This window comes from Teleopsis dalmanni, chromosome 2 (genome assembly GCF_002237135.1).
Source record: "Teleopsis dalmanni isolate 2A chromosome 2, ASM223713v2, whole genome shotgun sequence".
Classification (NCBI taxonomy): domain Eukaryota; kingdom Metazoa; phylum Arthropoda; class Insecta; order Diptera; family Diopsidae; genus Teleopsis; species Teleopsis dalmanni.
In genome coordinates, this window is record NC_051847.1 from 243474242 (window position 1) to 243482972 (window position 8731).

Here is an 8731-nt window from a genome sequence, read left to right on the forward strand (position 1 = left end):
TAAAACGTTGCTGTTATGCGTCGTGCATACCTTTAAGCACACACTTGCTGTCACATTAAATGCGTTTAGTGTATAATAAAACCAAAAGTTGACTTAACGGAAAAAGACACACAAGTGAATGAAACCATTTACGCATAAGGTAGACAGCAACATGCATTATGTGTTATGTGTTGTTGTGTTTTATTTTGTTTGCATGGTTCTCGCCTACCTCTAAGTACGAGTAAACAATGCCGAAGCGGAAGTTGTATTTTGTACGTACAAATTTCCGCTTTACTTTAACTGCTATTACTGCTGCTGTTACTGCTGCTGTTATCCCTACATACCGTATGCTTTCGATTATACTCTACATGCGTTACGTAGGAAAATCAAGTGAGTGTGTTGGATATGTGCGAATGAGGCATACTGTCTGGAGTTTCTGTTTATATTTAGCAGAAAATAATTTTACATAAATACGTATAAATAATGAAAAAATAATAATGATAAAAATAGTAGTGAACAGAAACTTTAATTTGAATTGTTAGTGAATTTTATGCTGGTCATAAACTTTCAATATGGATTTAACATGTCGACAAGAATTCTCCTTCATTTCCTTCATTTAATTAAGCATATAAAGTATTTTATGTATGACTTTTATATTAGCAGTTGCACTACTAAAATATGGAACTTATGACTTTTTATATTGTTGCTTTAATTTTTTATAGAATTTTATATAATAAATTAATATTAGCATTATTTATTATTATTTTAGTAATAATAAGCACGGAATAAACTAAGAAGTTTTTCTCACAATACCAACCATGGTATTTCGAAAAAGTTTTCTTTTTCATAGCAAATAAAAAATTATAGTTTAACTCTAACAAAAGAAGTTATGTATGTAATAAATACAATTTAATATAACTAATGAACAAGTAATTAGAAACTTTCTGTATGAAAAACATTACCGGAGTGTAAATGAAAATGGTTTTAATGCTAATATATGACCTGGACAAGACAGGTGGTTCTGTAGTGCAAATTACTTTTTAGTTTGATTATTTAATAGAGTAAGTGAATTTTTATACAAACGATAATACGCAGAAATATTTACATTATTTAGCGAATTTAAAAAAAATATTATTATATGAAAAAATGAATAAGATGTTCATCAATAATGAAATATATTACATTTCAAATAGAATCGAACATACTTACTTTATAATCTAATAACAATACTAATATTAAAATTAATAAAATAATTTTAATAAATAAAAATAATTATTTTAATAATTATTAAATTAAAAATAATTTAATTAATAAAAATAATTAATAATAAAAATATTAAATAAAACTATTAAAGTAGTATAAAAAATTAACTATGACTTAATTGCAATATTATAACTTATATATATATATCTCAAATATGTTCAATTTTTATCTTTGTTTTCCAACAAAAATAGAAAAAAAGTAAAAAAAAAATGTTATAAAACCTAAATATTAAATATAAAATGTTAAAAAATTAATATTATTTGTTAAAGTATGTACACTCAAAAAAAATTGTTTAAACCTAATTATTACTATTATAATTTAAGTATGTACACTTAAAGAAGAAATTGTAAAAACCTAATAATATTAATATAATTAATTTGAGTATGGACACTTAAAAAATAAATGTTAAAAACTTATAAAAATTAAATTAGTTTTTTATGTAAATAATTATGGATTGTTTAAATACCGTTTGATAAAAATTTAGTTTTTCTTATATTTTTTACTGAGCTCAGGTTATTTATTTAACACTTAATTTTATAAAAATATTCTTTTAAATAAAATAAAAAGTTACACTTTTTTAAACTGTGTTAAATATTTAAGTTTTTTTTGATAAAAATACTTAGTTTGATAAAAATAATTATTGCTACTTTAACATAACAAATGCGTTATATTTTATATATTATATGTTATATGTTATATATTATATATTATAAAATATACATTTTAAATTTCAAAAATTATGCTGCTGTTATTTTAATATTTTTTACATATCATATATTAATTAAAGAATCTATATTTAAGATCGAACGATTTTATTTACTTCGGTACAAACAAGGACGACATTATTAAACAAAATGCTTCAATTAATTTAATGAGTTTTTATTTGGAAATTCCATATCCACAAAATACGCAAAAGAAATCAAATTCAAAGTTAAAACATAATTAATATTATTTAATAAGAACTTCAATTATAATTCTCAAGCACTTAACTTGCAATAGATTATAATTATGCTAAGTGTTTAATACAGACAGTGAATAAATCATGTTAATATAATTTGTAAAGTCGATTTTGAAATAGAAGCAACTTTTCTTTAACTAGTAGCGAAATTCTGGAGTGCGTTAGTGATAAAATTTGGCAATTTCCGATTTTATCAAAAGGGTTAATTACAGCTTTAAATTGATAAATATGTTAGACTATAGTTTTAAAAAAATATACCAATTAATTTGTTGGTTTTGTATAAAAAATCGAGCTAACACTATTTGACACGCAACAAATACGTTATTATCAATTTAGATTATAGATAAAAATTTATAAGTTTTTAATTACTATATGAACTTTCTGCAATCAATAATATGGAAATAGTTAAAGCTATAATTCCAACACTTATAACTGGCATCTAGTATCAGTATTAGGTGTCAATAGTGATGAGCATTGAACATATATTAATTTCAAAATTTGCCCATAATAGCATACTGCTGTATTGCTGACCTCAATTATATATTGGGTAAAAAGATCTAGAAAAAGAAGTACAAATTATTTTCTTTTGTTGAGCAATAGTTACTTCAATTAAAAGTTTTAATGTCACATCAAATACATATCAAATAAGGCAGTGTTTTGTTATTACATTCTTCACTTAGTCACAGTGTGTATAAAACGATCAATCAAAACTTGTAACTGGTATATATTAATGCTAAACACAGTTTTTAAATTATAATTCTCATGTAGTTAGCTTTACAATTACCATTAAAGTACAGAGTATACACAACAAAAACTGAACAAGATTTTAATGTAATCCATTTTTAATGATTTTGTATCATAAAAATTTTAGAATAATTATTTAGATGGACAATATAGCTAATTATTCAGATTGATACGTTAATATTAATATAATGCTCTACTGTTAAGAAAGGTGTAAAAAAGGAAGCTAAAACTTGGGACTATTATATATTGTTAATTAATATATATTAAATTTGTCACAGTTATAATTGTCGAGCACTTAGCTTTGACCTAAAAATAAATAGCAGAGTATTTGGTACTTAAAAATACTTAAGATACTTTGATAAGAATTATTAAGAAAACTATCATATATGTCGAGTGTAAATTGTAAGAATATATATTGCTTTTATTTAAAATTCAGGATGCCATATATTCAAAAATATAACAATTATGAATTTTAATGAAATAATTGTTTGTGTGAAAATTGTTTAAAATCTTTCTAAGCATTTCATCTAAAAGCATTATAGTAATGCTTAAAGAATAATAGTTAATGATTGTTATATATTATTGAAAATAAATTCAAATTAAGCATGTATAGAATATTTTCAGTGTATGAGCACGGTTGCCACTTGAAAATTTTTTCCTGTACCAAAATTGGTTTAAAAAGGTACCATTTCTGTAAAAAAAGGTCCAAAATTTTTTTGGACCTTTTTATTTTTTCGTTCTGTGTTATAAATGAACAAAAAATAAAATAGTGCAATGTTATATTTATAAAAAAAATTAATTTGAAATATCCACAATAAAGTTGGGTCGTCAAAAAAGTACCATTTTTTGAACATGAGTACCAAACGAAAAAAAAAGTACCAATTTTGGTACTAAAGTACCATAAGTGGCAACCGTGTGTATGAGTTTCAAACTTAATGATTACAGATGAAGTAGAGATAAGTAACCACATAATATACAAATAAAGATAATGTTTGTTATTTGTTTAATCGTAGTACAAAGGTGTTAGCCATTATAAATCAATTTTTATATCAGGACTTGTTGAAGAAAATAAATAATAAAAAGAAAAGTTGATCAAGTCGGATGTTCCCATCAATTGGGAGAGCTTAGAAGGATATTTTTAATGCATTTTTACCTTGAACTTCTGATATTGCACCTGATATTTTTTCTAATGTAACACTCTCACTTCAGCATTTGTAATATATTTTGCTTTTTTTAAAATCATATTATTGATTTTCATTATTTAATTAATTTATTTTATTATATTTTTTTTGCTGTTCTTTAAATCGTTCTTTATTCTATGAAATTAATATTTATATTTATATAGTTTTTATATAATTTAAAATCGGTTAGGTTTTGTTTTTAATTTTATAATATTCTTGTTTATTTACATATTTTGTATATTATTTAAAGTAATAGAAAACAGAATAACAACCTAAAGCCCAGCAAAAAAATTATTTAAAAAAATTAAGATCGGTACCAATATTTACAAAAATTACTTAATTATTAGAAGGAACAATAGTGCACTGTGACCTATAAGACTTATAAACCTATCGTTAGAAAGACTTTTCTAAGCTAAACTTCACAAATTAAGGCTTTTAAGGAACCTAACAATAACATATGGTTTCATATCGAACAAAAATTGACCTAAAGCCCGTCAAAAATGCAAATACTTAGAAAAAATGAATGTCCATACCAATGCATACAAAAATTATTTTAGTATTATTATTACTAGAAGGAATAATAGTACACTACCTATAACACCTATAAGATTTAGGAGTAGTTTGATGATCCTAGAGAGAATCTCCTAGACTAACCATGACAATTTTGATATGTTTGGAAATCAAGCAATGTCTCTCGGTTTCAGGCGACCAAACTTATTCATTTTATTGAAAGTCGAAAGGATTCTTAACCATTTGGGTTGTTAGTACAGAATTCGTCTTCTGCCACATATGAGGATGATCGAATGAGATGCGAGGGAGCTTATTTCGCTACAAACTATAGGCAATTGTGGTCTTTGGAACTTTTCTAAATTATTTATTTTACAAATTTGTTCAATTATATAAATATTCTATAAAAATTCTAATTTTCTACAAATAATTTTAAAGGAAACTTTATGCACTTAGAATTTGAAAGAAATCGTAGTTATCGTACTTTGTAAAATTTTTGAAGCCAATTGAGTGAATTGCACATTGCCATTTAACGAAGAAATAAAATTTTATATTAAGGACACACTTGCATATATGCAAGCTGGCATCAAAGAGCAAAGGCCACTTTTGTATAAAATATGTAGCATAAATTGTCAATTTCTCAATTTTGTGCTTACTTATGCCAATAAAATTGACGAATGTGTTTGACATTCCATGTTCTTGAATTAAACGAAAAAATAAATGACCACTTCTCAAAGCAAAAACCAACGATTGTGCTGCGTTGATGTGGGGGAATGCCAGCACATGAAGTACATAAGTGCCTTGTATGCTATACCAAGCTTTCTTAGCCACGTCAAGATATATTGAGCATGAAGCCGTACATACTCGTATCCTTAACGAATGCAAAGGATATGCTTGCGAAGGATATGTGCTGATATATGAAAGCAGCTACCACCAATGGAAATGTGTATGACAGTTTCTGTCTGTGCATATCAAAAAAGTTTCTAATGTTGCTGACGTCGTTGATTTGTCGCTACTACGATTGTCGAGAAAGAAAAATGATTTTTTTTATATAAGACACAATATTTATTTATTTTTTCTTTCAAAGTTATTTGTATTTGTTTACTAGTAGTCAAGCTCATTGCACTTTCAGTACTAAACTTGTACTTTCTTCCCTCTGAAACGTTCTAAGTTTATTGTATTCGATAAGTTCATACGACTAGTATTTTGCTATTTGGTTCTATGTGCGCTCATGCCTGGTTAAGTAGTGAATACTTAAAATATGCGAATCACGTACTAATGTCCAGTTAAGATTTTTCCCAATTTAGTGAGCTTGCCATGTTCACGTTTGTATTTGTAATAAATGTGTGACAGCATTAAATAAACATGTTTATTTGCCTTTGAGTGAAGTACAGTACAAATTTATAGGGGCATGTCTCTAAGGACCTTAGCAAATAAACCGACATGCATTTGCATACACACGTACACCACATAAAATACATTGTTGCATACGTAGTGGTCCTCATTAGGAGGTGCATACAAATTTAGTAAAATCGTAGATGCAGGATTGTGTATTTAGCTTTTCAAAAAAAATAAATGTTATTTTATAAAAGTAATTTTTACTTTTTTTTTCTGAAAAAATAATTTTATTTAAGTATTTTTTGAATTATTACTTTTTAGTCTCTAAGTCTCTAAGTTTTAGGAACCGAAAGGAACTCTGTGGGTAAAATCATCATTAAATGAGAAAAGTAACAATTGCGTTTATTTTATTACAGATATTTGCTTTGGTATTAACTGTAGTGAAATTTCATGAAAACCAATTCAGTATGAATATATAATCATACTTTTGGTCTGACATATTTATTTGCTCATAATAGCCCGTTACCTAGTTTCAGCCTGACGTAGCGTGTCTCTCAAGATGCCTCTGGTATGTGCGCTCCTTCTTCAGTCTCGTACATCAAGTCCGGTTTGTGCTCTCTCAACTAAATCACTCCAAAGAGTGATTAATAGAGCAGACACGATCTACCTCTATCTATTCTTTCTCCAACTACTGCTTCAAATACCTTCTTGCTGCAGCATCTTCATCCATTCTCATGACATGATCAAGCCTGCAAAGCCGCTGGGTATTAATTCGCTGAATTATATTATTGACGTGATAAAGTTCGTAAAGCTGGTGGTTCATACGGATGCGGTAGTCGTCGCCAACTCGTGAAGGACCAAATACCTTACGAAAAATTTTTCACTCAAACACTCCAAGTGCTGGTTCATCATTCTATGATAACATCCATGCACAGAAGAACAGGTGCGATGAGCGACCTATAGAGTGTAAGTGTGTCCAGATAGAACTGTAAGTCTTATTAATTGTCAACTAAGTTGATTGTAGCATCTACTGGCAATGGTGACTCTGCGTCTGATCTTCAGGATAATATTAGTGTTGTATGTCATCAGTATGAGTAACATTTTAAATTTTTATACTTATTATTAAATCGAATTTTAATCATCGTTTTGACGAAAGAAACTAAATACTAAATAAAAACTATTGAGAGGTCATCGAACAATAGTGAAATTGCAACAACAAAATTGTTTTATTATTTTTAATTAATATATTTTTGTTTTTTAAAATATTATTATATTAATATATTTTTTAATATTATTTAAATATTTTTTAACGGGTTAATAATAAAAAAATAATATACTTATTTGCTTTAGTTAGTTATTTAAAATTTTATTACTACTTTATGTTAATCAAATTGTTGTTATTAGTATTTGCAGCATTACAGCTATACAATCTATTTAGAATTTAAGTTTCTTTCACAACATCCCTCCATTCATCTCTATGTTAGTACTTTGCTTCTGTATTGCTGGTATTTATTTCTTTGAATTATTCCCACACAGAGTCATTTCATCATTTTCTTGATCTTCTAAGTTTACCTACTAATTATAAGTTCGCCTTCTAATATTCGAAATGGTGTGATTTCTTTACGTATATATATAACGTGTGATATCCACTCCAAACGGTTTTGTTTTTATTACGTATAGTTATATCGCCTTCTATTAGTTGCTCAATTTCAAGATTATACCTAATACGATATATAATATACATTCTTTTACTGGCCCAAATATTTTCTTCATTATCTTTCCTTCAAAGACTGCTAACTTGTTTATTGATCACAAAATTTTTCTATATAACAGTGTCTTTGTTTTATTTGATTAATATTGTTAGGAGATATGACACTACGACCGTAACAGAATCCACTTTAAAGAGTTTCATTGCTTCTTTCGTAAGAATATACATTCCCAGGAGTCTATTGCGTATGCACATAAGGGCAGGGCATTTTAACAGCAAATGTGTGGCCGACTCCTTATTCTTACAGAATCTGTAGTTTGCATCCTTAAGTATACCCAATCTCGTAAGATGATATTTTAGTTTACAGTACCCTCTTAAAATTCCTGTTTTGTTTGATGCTATTTCTAGATGATATAAGCTTTTATTCACTGTAAGTAGGACTTATTTCCAGTAGACTTGAAGGGTTATAAAATATTAAGAAGTGCAAGTGTGATAAGAAAGATATATGATACAGAAAAATGTTTAAAAGAGTCATTTTCGGATACAGTAAAAAGTGAGATTATACAAACTGCTACAATATTACTTTCCCTTGTAATAATAATAGAATGAGGGTTGCTGTCAAGTATGCAGTGACCCAAGATACTATCATAGAGAAGGACAGTCGTTTAACACACTCATTGTAGATCAAGCAGTGATAGTGTGGTAAAGAGATTTGCCTCATTGTAGACCAAAACAGAATTGTAACACCAGTAGTAGGAATCTAAAAAATAGCTTCATGGTTCCACAAAGCTTGATGTTGTTTCCTTGCAATACCCAATAAGAATCTTTAGCTGACTAGTATTTGCCGCTATTGAACTAATACTAACAATACCAACTAGAAACTATCAATACATAAGCTCAGATTTTCATTGTCATTAAAATTTTAATTTATTTTGTTAATATAACCCAAATTTGTTGAAATTTTCCATATTTTATCAACCATAAATTATGTGATAATTACAAGGCATGAAACATAAAAAACCAATAGAAATATTGAACTGCCTTTACGTGTAA